The 16,514-nt window shown below is 30.1% G+C and overlaps 1 protein-coding gene across 2 annotated transcripts in view; it reads left to right on the forward strand.

The window, feature by feature from the left end:
- sNPF-R (short neuropeptide F receptor) overlaps window positions 1–16,514 on the forward strand; it is a 159,734-nt gene that overhangs the window by 27,138 nt on the left and 116,082 nt on the right. The gene's annotated exons all lie outside the window — the stretch shown is intronic.

A 16,514-nucleotide genomic window follows, 5' to 3' on the forward strand; every position in this document is an offset into this window, starting at 1 on the left:
ATTATCGGCCAATCTGTATAAAATTTAGTACAGTGATATCTATATATATGAGTATAATTTTTGTCGAATTTTAGCATGATAAAGATATTTATAAGAGATATATGAGTACTTAACTGATTTTCGGAAGTGGACCTTATATGGGAGCTATGGTCAAATATGGACCGATATTCACAAAATCCAGTAGTATGATTTCTAAATATAAATTACGGATCTGTGTGAAATTTTGTTATGATATTGATATTTTTTAGATATTTATGTAGGTTATTGTGTTTTTCGGAAGTGGTCCTTATATGGGATCTATAACCAATTATCGGCCGATCTTCATATAATTAGGTACAGCGATTTTGGTATATATGGGGATTATTCATGTCGAATTTCAACTTGATAGCGATATTTATAAGACATTTATGCTTATTTAAGGGATTTTCGGAAGTGTACTTTATATGGGGGCTATGGTCAAATATGGGCCGATCCACGAAAAATTTTGTAATATAATTTCTTTTACCACGGAACTTATTTTTGCTGAATTTTATGTGGATATTCCTATTCTGTAGGCATTTATAGACCATAGAACCATATTTCGGGAAAAAAATTGTATGGGGGCTAGGAGAAATCATGGACCGATTCTTATAATTTTCACCAGAGTTACTCCGTTTATCATAAAAGTAACGAGTGCAAAATTTTATGATATTAGCTGCAATATATTTACAAAAAATTTCCAAAAATATGTGAAAATTATTAATTTTTTTTTGAGGTTGTCCCACATTTTCATTCATAACTTTGGTTCCACTGTACCGATTTCGCTGATTTTCAATACCAAACTGCTTAGGACAATAATAAACATTTTTCTTGTAACTCTACTAAGTTTGTTTGCGTATTTTGGACGTGAGCGTGTTTTACACAGACGGACAGACGGACAGACAGACGGACATGGCTCAATCGACTTAGAATTTCATAAGGATCAATAATATATATATTTTGTTGGGTCTCAGATGAATATTTCTCAATGTTACACACGGAATGACAAACTTATATATACCCTCATTCACCACTTATGGTGGTGGAGGGTATAAAAATGCAGCAACAACCACAAAGAAATGTCCAAACTCTCTGTATGTCCAGATAAAAAGACAAAAAATGCAAAGACAAAAAAAAAATAGCATATTCAAAATAAAGAGAGTTGTGTGTAAAATGTGTCACTCTTCACGATGATCAATGCAAATAAGAGACTAAGAATGTTTTAATTTTTTGTTCTTTCTCATAGTAAAGGTTTTTTATGTACATCAGAATTGAGTGTCAAGATTTTGCCTTGAACTTGAAATTATATAATTTTGTGGGGGGGAATGAATCCCAAACAGCAATTACGAATTGTCAACAAACAAACAAAATTGTTCGAAAAAATAACAAATCGTAACAAGAACTAAATTTACTTTATACATAGTTATAAATTTGTATAACCTATCATAGCAAAATAATCTATGAAAAGCAACTAAAATCAAAAAAATTTGATAATTTTTTTTCTTAAATTTCTGAGTTGCTCAACGTTTTTGCATGCCATTGGTTTATAGGCACTAAAGGCAGCTAATTTTTATATATCTTTTAGATAATAAGTTAAGCTTTAATTCCATGGTAAAACTAAATCGGCGGCAAACGGCGCCAATAGGTATAACAAAAAGGTATAACAATTCTGAAAAAAATAATTATAAACATTCAAAATACGCCCTTAAATATGGTATAATTTTAGCTCCCCAAATCTTTAAAGTCGAAAGTAGTGTGTTCTGTCGCCATTTTCAAATACTTCTGTTGACATAATAACTATAATTTCTGCAAATAATTATTGCTTGACATCTTAACTTTACGATACAATTTGTTTTATGGTTAATTTCAATCATTTGCATAAATCAATTATGAGATGCATACAGCTTAAATAATCCACAAACAGTGCAAAACTGTTGCATATGCTGATGATGTTGCTGTAGCCTTTTCTGAAAAACATCTTGACACATTATCACAATGTCTACAAACTTCACTTAATACACTCAGCCAGTGGAGCACTACTAGTGGACTTGGTGTGAATCCTGGGAAAATGGAGCTTGTGCTTTATTCAAGAAGGTACAAAATTCCCTCGCTCCCATTACCGTGCCTTAACGGAGTGGAACTTAAGCTCTCGGATATTTCTAAGTATCTGTGAATTATTCTAGACTCTAAGCTATTCTGGAGCCCGAATATCCTGCGAGAGCTTCCAAGGCGGCTATCGCTATTTATGCCTGCAGAAGAGCCATTGGAAAGACCTGGGAAATAAGCCCTAGGAATGCTAAATGGCTTTTTGACATGGTGGTAAAGCCCATACTAATGAGTAAATTAGCCTACTGTGAGATGATTGAGAGAATCCTGCAAATCTCTGCACTAATGATTAGGGGTGCGCAACGAAGCACTCTATCTGGTGCTTTGTTCATTATGATGTACTGGCTACCGACTGATCTCATGGCAAGACAATTGACCATACATTCGGCGGTTAGGTTAAGCACGGTAAGAGATTTGAAGGTCTGGTACCTGCACTCCCCTACCCTGAAGGACTGCACTCCCCTACCCTTTATCGACAGACGCTTTTCTGTATCGTTTGTGGGCGAGTTACCTTCTTCTACCAACACTTTTTTCAGGTGTTGAAAATGTACAACAACGGTTTAACCAACAAACAAGTTTAGAACAGAATGTCCGTCTGAAATTGCAAATACGAGTACACCTAGAAAATCGATATTTGTCACAAATATCTTATATACCAAAATACGTTGAATCGTACTTAGGTCATACCACTACACATATTTCGTTAGTTGGTAATCGCATCACTTGAGACCGACCGGCTGCACCGATTTGGCAGTTTTATTTTGTTTTGGAAATGTTCGTCACAACCCAACTTTCACATTTATTAATTTACCTAAAATCGGAAAACAGCTTTTTTATGTTCGTAGCAAACCATTTTAAGTTTTTAGGAAAAGTAATTTGACACGCCCAACTTTGGATATTACTAAAATCAATGACCGCCTGAACAAATTTGGCTAATTTTTATACCCTCCACCACCATAAGTGGTGAATGAGGGTATATATAAGTTTGTCATTCCGTTTGTAACATTGAGAAATATTCATCTGAGACCCAACAAAGTATATATATTATTGATCCTTATGAAATTCTAAGTCGATTGAGCCATGTCCGTCTGTCTGTCCGTCTGTGTAAAACACGCTCACGTCCAAAATACGCAAACAAACTTAGTAGAGTTACAAGAAAAATGTTTATTATTGTCCTAAGCAGTTTGGTATTGAAAATCAGCGAAATCGGTTTAGTGGAACCAAAGTTATGAATGAAAATGTGGGACAACCTCAAAAAAAAATTGATAATTTTCACATATTTTTGGACATTTTTTGTAAATATATTGCAGCTAATATCATAAAATTTTGCACTCGTTACTTTTATGATAAAAGGAGTAACTCTGGTGAAAATTATAAGAATCGGTCCATGATTTCTCCTAGCCCCCATACAAATTTCTTCCCGAAATATGGTTCTATGGTCTATAAATGCCTACAGAATAGGAATTTCCACATGAAATTCAGCAAAAATAAGTTTCGTGGTAAAAGAAATTATATTACAAAATTTTTCGTGGATCGGCCCACATTTGACCATAGCCCCCATATAAAGTACACTTCCGAAAATGTCTTAAATAAGCATAAATGTCTTATAAATATCGCTATTAAGTTGAAATTCGACATGAATAATCCCCATATATACCAAAATCGCTGTACCTAATTCTATGAAGATCGGCCGATAATTGGTTATAGCTCCCATATAAGGACCACTTCCGAAAAACACAATAACCTACATAAATATCTAAAAAATATCAATATCAAAACAAAATTTCACACACATCCATAGTTTATATTTAGAAATCATACTACTGGATTTTGTGAATATCGGTCCATATTTGATCATAGCTCCCATATAAGGTCCACTTCCAAAAGTCAGTTAAGTACTCATAAATCTCTTATAAATACATTTATCATGCTAAAATTCGACAAAAATTATACTCATATATATAGATATCACTGTACCTGTATCACTGTACTGTATTGGTCATAACTCCCCTATAAGGCCCATTTCCGAAAAAAGATATTCACCTTAAAAAATATTAAAAATATATCGATATCAAAATGAAATTACGCACAGATCCAGTAATCATACTTCTGGATTTTGTGAATATCGGTCCATATTTAACCATAGCTCCCATATAAGGTCCACTCCCGAAAATCACTAATATCCTCATAAATTTCTTACAAATATAGTTATCAGGTTGAAATTCAAAACAAATTTATTCAATATATACAAAAATCGATGTACCAAATTTTATGATGATAGGCCCATAATTGGTCATAACCTCCATATAAGAACCACTTCAGGAAAACACATTAACCTGCACAAATATCCAAAAAAATCTATACTGAACCAAAATTTTCCACCGATCAGTAATTTGTATCCAAGAATCGTACTACAGTATTTTTTAAATATTGGTCCATAATTCCACATAGCTCCCATATAAGGTCCACTCTTGTTTATACTATATTTCTTCACTTGAGGTTAAAAGGGAAAAATGTTGATCCAAACGTATTAAGTATATATATTTTTAAATTTCATACGTTTTAATAGGAATTTCAGTTATAAATTGCTGAATTAGATACAATTTTTTGTACATTTGAAATAAAATATCTTCTGCGTAAACTAGTCTTTCTAACAATTGTTATATTATTTCAGCTTTTATACCTCATATTTAGGTGGAGGGTATTTAAGATTCGGCACGGCCGAATATAGTACTCTTACTTGTTTTTTTTAATGTTTGCAATACTCCATTTATCGCAGCTGATACTAGTGCAGTAACTTTCCTTCCTTAATAACGAGTTTAAATTATTTTAATACATAAAAAAAATTTATAAATTTTCTGCTTCTTTGGAAATTTTTCAAAAAATGTATATATGTAAATACGTATGTATTTATAAATATTCCCCTTATTTAAAATACAGCCCAGACTCGTTGATACCTACATGTGTACATAAATGCATAAATAAGTACTTGTTTAGCATTAAAAAAAAACAACTAAATTCATTATGAATGCATAAATATTTACAATGATACTTGAAAATATTGAATATTTGCATTTTAATAGACTGTGATGTGTAGTCAGAATGTGTAGTTTTTCTTTTCCTAACCTACTCGATTGTTGCGCCAGTCTACGAAATAAGTACGAGTATGCAAATTTTGTATTTTCCCTTTATTTTATAGCGTCGCTATTGTCGTCTAATGTTAAAGATTATTGCCTTTTTAGTTGACGAACAAAGTGTCAATAACAGTTTGCAATCTACGCAGTATTTTGCATAAATGTGTATTTTATTTTAAAATAAAAATAAAAGATTCCAAGTACTCGTTACTTATAATTTGCATTTTTCACCGAGCGTTTTCTTTCTCTATGCGACTGGTTTGTTTTGCTTATTTTATGGGAAATTTATACAATAATTTGGGGCAACAGTTCTAAATAATAGAAATGTGAAAACAAATTCGAAACACAACCAAATAGTCGTTTTTTTATGTTGATTATTGTCTGTTGTCGTTGTTTTGTCATGTTGTTTATTGTTGAGTTAAATCGTTTTTTTTTTTTATTTGGTGGGGGGGTTTTGAAAATGTATGTTAATTTTTAAGAAGAAGCTTTAGGGGAATTTGGTATTTTAAACCCAAATAGATTTTAATTTTAAGGCACAAAAATCAAAATTCAATTTAAACATTTCTCAATATGGCTCCTAAATAAGTAAGGTTAAAATTAAGAGCCTCCATTATCTTAACCTTTAACACCTATATAGCTTCTTCAAAAATATTATTGTATTTTGTCAATAGTTATACTCCTACGTACATTTCCTGTTATAATCACTTTTGGCCCATCTATCTACATGAGTTTATTAATGCTTGATTTGTATGTCAGCGAATGCTTTCAAATTTTATTAATTTTAATATATACGACCTCATTACATGTTAATAAACCATATTAAACCCACCCCTTCCTTAAAAGGCTATAAACAATATTTGTCCATGTAAATTCACAATCAATGTGTACGATTTTTATATCAAGTAACATTTATCGATTTTATTTACGTATTAAAAATGACTACAGAAAACTAGTAATTACATTATTAGGTGTAGGAAACAATATTTTACCTCGACTTATTTAATATAGAAATCTGGTTCTACAACCCGTATGATTTATTTGACATTTATGCTTAGGCGGCGGATTTATATGCAAATGCATGTTTTTTTTGTCTAACGCCCAAATACCAAGTAGACTAAATATCTATCCAAATCACACATATTTTGATTGGGTGTATGACTTAAAAATGGGAGATTTACAATAGATGGAGTATATTTTTAATAACTCATATCAGTCGTTTATTCTCACTTAGTTGTTGAACATTAAAGTGTAAATAACAAAGTTTTTTTTGTTTCAAAAATTTAGAATTTTGTACGAAACTAAGAGTCATATGAAGTTTTACTTTACTTCTTTAATTTGAAAAAAGCGACGTTGAAGCACACAGATTGCTCGCCAAAGCTTATGGTAAATGCTTTTAATCGGTTTCAACGTGCGAGAGATGGTTTGTACGGTTCGGTAGTGATGATTTTAACACGCAAGATAAAGATCGCCCAAGCCAGACAAAAAAGTTTGAAGACCAAGAATTGCAGGCACTACTCCATGTAGATTTTTGTCAAACTGAACAAGAGCTACACTCTAAAAAATGCATGTAAATCTACTACTATAAAGTAAGTTTTCATGTAAACTTACACAATATGCGTAAATTTAAGCACAATATGTTTATCAAAATCAATTACATACTTTTTTCAGCAAAAATACAAACAAAATGTTTTATTTTAATTTTTTATAATATAATAAGCATTTTATATTTAAAATTACATATATTGTGCATAAATTGAAGTTTTACACATAAAGTGTGTAAAGTAATTCAAACGTTTAATATACAAATTGTCAAAATTTTATTTCTAAAAAAAACAAAAATCATTTATTATAAAAAAAAATATTTGAATTTACACACAACATGTATTTTTACCCTAATTATAGAAGGAGAAAAGTTTCCTACTATTAATGTAGGAAATTTACATGAAAATTTATTAGAGTGTAGCTAAATCATTAGCAGCTAATTACTCAAGCAGCAATTTCAAAACGTTTGCGATCAGTAGCATTCATCGAAAAGCGGAGAAATTGGGTACCATACTAAATGAAGCCAAGAGACCTTCAATTCCGAATTGATGTTTGAAAGCTATAAATGAAAATCATTTTTGCATCGAATCTTTACTTGCGATGAAAAATGGATTCAATACGAAAAACAGAAGCGTAAGCGATCGTATATAAAACCCGGCCTACCAGCCGCTTCTACAGCAATGCCAAATATTCATGGCGCAAAGGTTATGCTCTGTAGTTGGTGGAAATCTGACCATAGAATCTTTACCGAACGCGACATATTCGTTTGAAGCCAGTATTTGAATCAGAACGCTCTCTCTGGGATACACTTCACTTTGAAACAGAGTATCCAATAGTGGCTCGATTCGTTCTTGGCCTCAAAAGATGAGCAGCTCTTTTGGTTCGGAATCCATATGTTGCCAGAAAGATGAGAAAAGGTCATAGCTAGCAATGGACAATAATTTGATTAAATTTATATTGTACAAATGTACAAAAAACAAGTAAGAGTACTATATTCGGCAGTGCCGAATCTTAAATACCCTCTACCTAAATATGATGGTATAACAACTGAAATAATATAACAATTGTTAGAAATACTAGTTTACGAAAAGATATTTTATTTCAAATGTACAAAAAATTGTATTTAATTCAGCAATTTATAATTTAAATTCCTATTAGAACGTATGAAATTTAACAATTTATATATATATAAAGTGAAAGACATAGAAAAAAAGTGATTTTTATTCCTGAGGTTAACATATTATGGGTATTACAGTATCGAGGCTATGAAATTTTAGTTGGGTATGTTACATACCATCGGAAAGGCTAATGTGTCTAGTTTCTCTGCGTAAGTTTAATTTTTAAGGTTTACACACAAATATGAAAAAAATTAAAATAGTGCAAATTTAAAAACCTTTGTCTTGAGTTACAAAACATTTATTTTGATGGATATCCCACTCGCATCCCACTAAGCGACCAAAAAGGTTTTAAAGGAAAAGACCTAAGCTTTCTTTTGAGAAAAAAAAATTAATAAAAAAAGAGTCCATTTTGGAAAAAAAAAGTCAAAAAGGTTTTTGATTTTTCAAAAAAAAGTAAAAAATTGTATGTCTTGAGTTACAAAACATTTTTTTTATAGATATCCCACTCGCATCCCACTAAGCGACAAAAAGGGTGTTAAAGGAAAACACATAAGCTTTCTTCTGAGCAAAAAAAAAAAATTAAAAAATGGGTCCATTTTTTTAAAAAAGTCAACAAAGTTTTTGATTTTGCAAAAAAATTCAAAAATTTTAAATCTTGAGTTACAAAATATTTTTTTTGATAGATATCCCACTCGCATCCCACTAAGCGACCATATAGGTCAAAAATATTTTTGATTTAAAAAAAAAAAATCAAAAATATTTTATTAAATTTTTTTAATTTTTTTTTCGAAAGATTGCATAAATAGCTATCTAAACTATTTGGGACACATTTTGCTAAGAACAATAGGTAATAAGTTATATGGATAAAAAAAAACACCTGTTTGGCCAAAATGTCAAATTTTGACCTCCTATAACTCAGAGAGTTCTTGACCGATCTTGTTGAAAAATGGTGTTCGAATTACTATCCAATAGAACTAACATTGGTGCAAATTTCATCGCGATCGGAAGACATCGATTTCAAAAGTTGGTTCACTTGACGTGAAATGCTCCATATACAATAATTAGTTAATACGTTTATATCAACATTTTTCCCTGTTAAACTCAAGTGAAGAAACAGAGTATTAATAAGTAAGAGTACTATATTCGGCAGTGCCGAATCTTAAATACCCTCCACCTAAATATTATGGTATAAAAACTGAAATAATATAACAATTGTTAGAAAGACTAGTTTACGCAGAAAATATTTTATTTCAAATGTACAAAAAATTTTTTCTAATTCAGCAATTTATAACTGAAATTCCTATTAGAACGTATGAAATTTAACAATTTATATACATAATAATTAGTTAATACGTTTGGATCAACATTTTTCCCTTTTAACCACAAGCGAAGAAACAGAGTATAAAAAAGGGTATACAAATATATTTAGACAAATTTCAAAATATTTGGTTGTGGGACTTATGTGGGAGCTATGACCTATTATGATTCGATTGTTTATTTGAGAGCTGTGGCCAATTATGGACCAATATTCACAAAATTCAGTATTATGATTTTTGAATAGAAATTACTGATCTGTGTACTATTTTGGTTTAATATATGGATGCTATGACCTATTATGGTCCTAAGTATTTAAGGGCTATTTTTGTAGAATTTCATATAAACAACGCTATTAACAAGAGTGGTGGACCTTATATGGGAGCTATGCCGAATTATGGACCAATATTTAAAAACTCTTGTAGTACGATTCTTGGGTACAAATTACTGATCGGTGTAAAATTTTGGTTCAGTATAGATTTTTTTGGATATTTGTGCAGGTTAATGTGTTTTCCTGAAGTGGTTCTTATATGGAGGTTATGACCAATTATGGGCCTATCATCATAAAATTTGGTACATAGATTTTTGTATATATTGAATAAATTTGTTTTGAATTTCAACCTGATAACTATATTTGTAAGAAATTTATGAGGATTTTAGTGATTTTCGGGAGTGGACCTTATATGGGAGCTATGGTTATATATGAACCGATAGTCACCAAATCCAGAAGTATGATTACTGGTTACAAATTACTGATCTGTGCCTAATTTCATTTTGATATCGATATGTTTTTAATATTTTTTAAGGTTAATATCTTTTTTCGGAAATGGGCCTTATAGGGGAGCTATGACCAATTATCGGCCAATCTGCATAAAATTTAGTACAGTGATTTCTATGTATATGAGTATTATTTTTGTCGAATTTTAGCATGATAAAGATGTTTATAAGAGATTTATAAGTACTTAACTGATTTTCGGAAGTGGACTTTATATGGGAGCTATGGTCAAATATGGACCGATATTCACAAAATCATGTAGTATGATTTCTAAATATAAATTACGGATCTGTGTGAAATTTTGTTTTGATATTGATATTATTTAGATATTTATGTAGGTTATTGTGTTTTTCGGAAGTGGTCCTTATATGGGAGCTATAACCAATTATCGGCCGATCTTCATAGAATTAGGTACAGCGATTTTGGTATATATGGGGACTATTTATGACGAATTTCAACTTAATAGCGATATTTATAAGACATTTATGCTTATTTAAGTGATTTTCGGAAATGAACTTTATACGGTCAAATATGGGCCGATCCACAAAAAATTTGGGGTTGTAATTTTTTTAAGCACGAAACTTATTTCTCCTGAAGTTTATGTGGATACTGCAATTTTGTAGGCATTTACAGACCTAATAACCATATTTCGTGAAGAAATTTGTATGGAGGCTAAGAGAAATCATGGACCGATTCTTATAATTTTCGCCAGAGTTAGTCCCTTTAACATAAAAATAATGTGTGTGCAATTTTATGGTATTATCTGCAATATATTTGCACAAATAAGGAAAACAATTTTAATATTATCATGTTTTTTTAGGTTGTCTCACATTTTGGTTCATAACTCTGGTTCCACTGAAACGAAATTGCTGATTTTCAATACCAAACTGCTTAGGAGAACAGTAAACATTTTTTTTGCAAGTCTACCAATTTTGTTTGCATATTTTGGACGTGGGCGTGTTTTACAGAGACAGACAGACGGATATGGCTCAATCGACTTAGAATTTCATAAGGATCAATAATATATATACTTTGTTGGGTCTCAGATGAATATTTCTCAATGTTACACACGGAATGCCAAACTTATATATACCCTCAATCACCACTTATGGTGGTGGAGGGTATAAAAATAATGAAATAATGGAATTATTTCAGCTAGTTTGGACGGGTTTCGTCCTTGGTTTGAAAAATTTGAGCCAAATTTGATCGAAATATCGTGCTAATTGCGACCTGTACTTTGAACACAAGGTTTACATGGACGCCCAGCCAGACGGACAGACGGACCCAGAAAGTGATTCAAAGTCTACCTTTCGACTTTGAATCACTTTCTGGGTGAAGTTACTCTAAAATTGTTGGACGTTACGAAAATATTTAAAACAAAGCATTTTAGAGCTTTTTTTGTGTCTCCTGTAAACTTTGCAAAAGAGACTTATAACGTTTACACACTAAGCTAACGATATATGAAATCTATCAGGGATAATTCATTCAAAAATCTAATTACAGTTCTAGTGTTTTCTAATAATTCCTTATTTCTTCTACAATTATAAAATGTCATTAATTGTGTATATATGTATACACACAGTTTTATGATCAAAGTTGATTAGATTTACATATGCGGACACATCAATAACATTAAACTCATTACCATTTTTATTGTAATAATAGTAATGTTTAATAATTATATTTAATAATAATAATAATAACAATTTGTATAAAAAAGTCTTACTAATCATTATGGTACATGTGTGTATTTACACACATGACTGAACTTTTGACATCAAATGTGAACTCATATGAACAATTAATGTTAATTTGTTTCTATAAATATTTATACAGTTGATTTTTATATTTTCGTCTTTTTTTGTTATTATTACCTTTTGCTATGATTATAAAAATACTCATTTATGAATTTTTGTTTTGTTTATTAATTGTGCCGTTTTATCGTTCAATCTGATTTTCTCTTCCATCATTTATAAACGTTTCAATAGCAAATATCCGCCCGCCAGATTTTATTCTTTGTTTTTTTTGTGGTTTTTTGGTTATAAATTAAGAGTAATAAACGCTTATTTTAGCTAAAGTTGATTATAGGTTATTATTGCTTTTGCTTTAGTCAATTTCAACAAAATTTTGTTTTGGCTTGACTTGACTTATTTAGTTAATAAAATATGCTGGTAATATTGATTAGTGGCAACAATATCGGAGGTGAACAAACTATAGCACAATGAAGTACTTAATCCAATATTAGTATATTGGAAAAATTTGATATTAAGGGAATTTCTATTCGCTTGCTTTAAATTAAAAATTTAAAAAACCTTAACTTTGTATGGTTCGTTAACTTAAGTTCATTAAATTCCAGCAAGATACATTAAAATTTTTCAACAAACTACAAATTAAATAAAAAAATTACTATATATACCTCCTTCGTTTTCTTTTTTTTTTTGCAGAACTAACAACCAAAAGGCAAAATTTATTCATTTTAACTTTTGACATAAAAATCATTAAAACCGCAAAACTTTATCGAGCACTTTCGCGTTGATGTTGGCACAACTGTCTATTTATTTATATTTTTTTCTCATCGCGCCAACTGCGTTCTGCCATCATTTATTATTTATTACAAAACATGCCAGGAAAGGCAGAAAAAATATTTTACCATAGTAATGAATTTGAAAACCTAAAGTTGGTAAAAGTACAACAAAAAAAAATTTAAATAAAAACTTGCCTTTTACAAAGAGTGACCTTCAAATTTTTGTTTTGAGAAAAAAAAAAACGAAAAAAATAGTAAATTTTTCAAAATAATAAGTAAGAATATGAGTAGGAGTGTAATATAAGTATGTATGCAAGCAAATTTGTTTACACACAATGTGTATATTAGGTTGGCCCCAATTAAAATAAAAACTTTATTCATTCTAAGACACCGATTCTCAAAATGTTTGACAAGAGTTCAGTATTTGGTGAGCTGGTATACACGTCCTTTTTTAGGGTTTTTATGATTTTTTTCATATTTCTCGCAATGGAAATTAAAGATTGTTATCATATTAAATATTGTCTCAATGCTGCATCGGAAATATTAGTTTAAGTTCAAAAGCATTCAAATTATTGGCATTTTGGGCAAAAAATTAAAATTGAACTATATAGAAATTCAATCTAGTTTGAATTTTATTTGAATTTTGTCCTTGATTTAACAGATATCTAGTTCAAGATAATAATTTTGAAATAATCATTTTTTACACCCTACACCACCATATTAGGGAGGGTATTATACGTTTGTGCTGATGTTTGTAACGCCCGAAAATATTAGTTCAACGCCTAAAGTATACAAATCATCTCCGAATCGCTTTCTCAATGGCTGGCTCACAGTACATGTAAACTTTGTGAGCAAAGTACAGGTCGAAATTTTCTTATACACTGATAAGAAATTGATTCGTATAAATTTTGAAGACTATTTCAATTACTATTATACAGATATTCGACATGTAAACTTTGTGAACAAAGTACAGGTCGATTTTCTTATACACTGATTAGAAATTGATTCGTATAAAGTTTGCTAGTTTACTATTTTACAGATATTCGACCACGCCCACTAATCCACTCCCGCCCATTTCCAGCCAATCTATATAAAATGATAAGAAATCTATTCGGACAAAGTTGGAAGAATCTCGTAATAATAGATCTCAAGATATTTAGAAATAACTAATTACCTTGTATGAGAGGTGACACACCTCCAGTTCCCATCCCTCCCATTTTTTGACTAACTTCTTGCACTGATAAGAAATTAACTCATATGGAGTATGATGCCTTTGACATTTACAGTTCTCCAGATAATCGAAAATAACTATTTACTCTGTATGATAGGTGCCACGCCCACTAATACAATTCCGCCCATTTTTAGCCAAACTCTGTATATTGATAAGAGATTAATGCGTACAAAGTTTAAATACTTTTGCAATTATAGGTCTTCAGATAATCGAAATAAACCATTTACATTGTATGGTAGGTGCCACGCCCACAAATTTAATACTAATTTACTGAGAACGGTTTGAAGACTTCCACAATTGTAATTCACTACATAAATAACTATTTACTTTTTATAGGCTCTACCAATTTTGCCCCGTTGTATAACTTTATGATACAAGTTAAGAAAAAAAATATAGCCTATAGCTGTTTCCAAGTAAATATCGATCTACGTTCCAAGTTTCAACAATATCGGTTCAGCCGTTTAGGCGTGATTGCGGAACAAACTTACTAACAAACTTAAAAAGACATTTAAGTATATTAGGGGGGGTCGATTTTTTTCACGAAAAATCGTATAGCAGAAACGCGTAGAATGCGTTTGTAATTTTCACAATATATTTTTCCGACCCTATAAGCATATATATTCTGGATCCTTATAGATAGCGGAGTATTAAGCCATGTCCGTCTGTCTGTTGAAATCAATTTTCTGAAGACCCCAGATATCTTCGGGATCCAAATCTTCAATAATTCTGTCAGACATGCTTTCGAGAAGTTTGTTATTTAAGATCAGAAAAATCGCTCCACAAATGGCTGAGATATGAGGACAACCTCGATTTTTTACCTATTTTTGACCTATATCTTACTAAGTCATTAATATAGACAATATGGATATCTAATGATAGATATTTCAAAGACCTTTGCAACGACGTATATAATACCATAGTAAGTTGGACCCACAATGGGTCAAAATCGGAAAAAAATATTTTTTAAACAGAATTTTTTTTTTAACAAGAAAAAAAATCTTAAAAATTAAAAAAAAAAAAATTTAAATTTAAAAAAAAAATAATTTAAAATTTTTTTTTCCAAAAAATTAAAAAAAAATAAATTTTGTTCGAAAAATTTTTTTTCCCAAAAAATGAAAAAAACATTGGAAAAAAAATAAATTTTGTTTACCTAAAAATATTTAAAATTTGTATCTGGAAGTATAATTTGGTGAAGGGTATATAAGATTCGGCACAGCCTAATATAGCTCTCTTACTTGTTTTTAATAGTTTTTTTATTGAATAAAAGACGAAATGCGCAAGATAGGATTTGTTTTTAGACCTATGGTTTCTTGAGGAAACTTTCTTAGAATTTTCCGTAGATTGCATTCCTCCATAAAATTCGACCCTGCCTATAGTATATATTTATATGGATGGATGAAATCAAGCTAACTAATTTCAGGACGATCGGTTCATAAATGGTCATAGGTCCAGAACAGAGCTGTAAAAGAATGATTAATTTTTGAATGCCCTCAGGATTTTCAAAATATGAATGGATTTAAATTTGAATGAATTCATTATAAATTAAAATTATTGAATTTATTAATTTTACAAATACAATGAATTAAATTTGAATATGAATGAATTAATCATGAGTTAAAAATTTATGAAAAATGGAATTCAAATTTGAATGACTTCATAATGAATTAAGATTATTGAATGCAATCGTTTCATGTCAAAAAGTAAGTGAATTAAAACTGAATGCATTCCAGAATTTTTAATTCATGATAAAGTCATTTCTATTGTTATGAAATTGTATTTGAATTCAAATATAATGGTTTCTAATTGCTTGTTTAAAGTTTCAACCTGTTTCTCAACATTTATATATCTGGAGACTTCTTATTGTGGACAATTTTTCTTACCGGCAGATTAGCAGCAGTTAACATAACTGTGGATAGTATTACCATATCTGTGGGTGTTATTAACATAGCTGTAGAACATACACGATTGAATAAAAACTTTGAGTTGATCATTGTAGAAAAAGAATTTTTCTACAATGATACTGGAAGGAAGATGGCGCTGTGTATAAATTGTGCAACAGTTACAGTCGGTAGTTAGTTTATCATAGACGCTTTTAGAAGTCATACAAGTGTTTTTTTTAAAGTTTGTAATACAAATGTGAACATTGAAATAAAGTGAATATTTAAATTGTTGTATAAATTTAAATAAATATTTGCTTTTATTTGCAATCAAAAGTATCTGGTTTATTTTAAGAAAGAAAACCACCGCCTTTAAAAGGTAAAAACCTAACAATATTTTAATTCAATTTATGGTTTTGCATTCAAAAGATTTTATTCATGATGAATTATTTATTCTTATTAATTCATTGAATGCATTTAATTTGTTTAATTCATGATGAATTAAAATTCAAATATGAATCCAAAAATTAACAAAAATTTAGAAACAAATGACGTAACATAATTACAGGACGATTGTTCCATAATTGGGCATAGCTCCCACTTCCAAAAATCACTCATGAAAACAAAATAATTGAAATTCTAATAGAATAATGATTTGCTTGTATACTAAGTGTAGGGTATTATATGGTCCGTCTTTACCGATTATACTTTTTTACTGGTTTTAATTTGTAATATCGGCACCTTATATTTCCTCCATACAAACGAGGCCACCCTAATGCAATAATTCTATACTTATACATACTTATTAAAAGTTTGTTTGTATGTGTGTAATTATATACAATCTTGAAATAAATGACGATGTCCTATATTCTTAC

This window comes from Calliphora vicina, chromosome 3 (genome assembly GCF_958450345.1).
Source record: "Calliphora vicina chromosome 3, idCalVici1.1, whole genome shotgun sequence".
Classification (NCBI taxonomy): Eukaryota; Metazoa; Arthropoda; class Insecta; order Diptera; family Calliphoridae; genus Calliphora; species Calliphora vicina.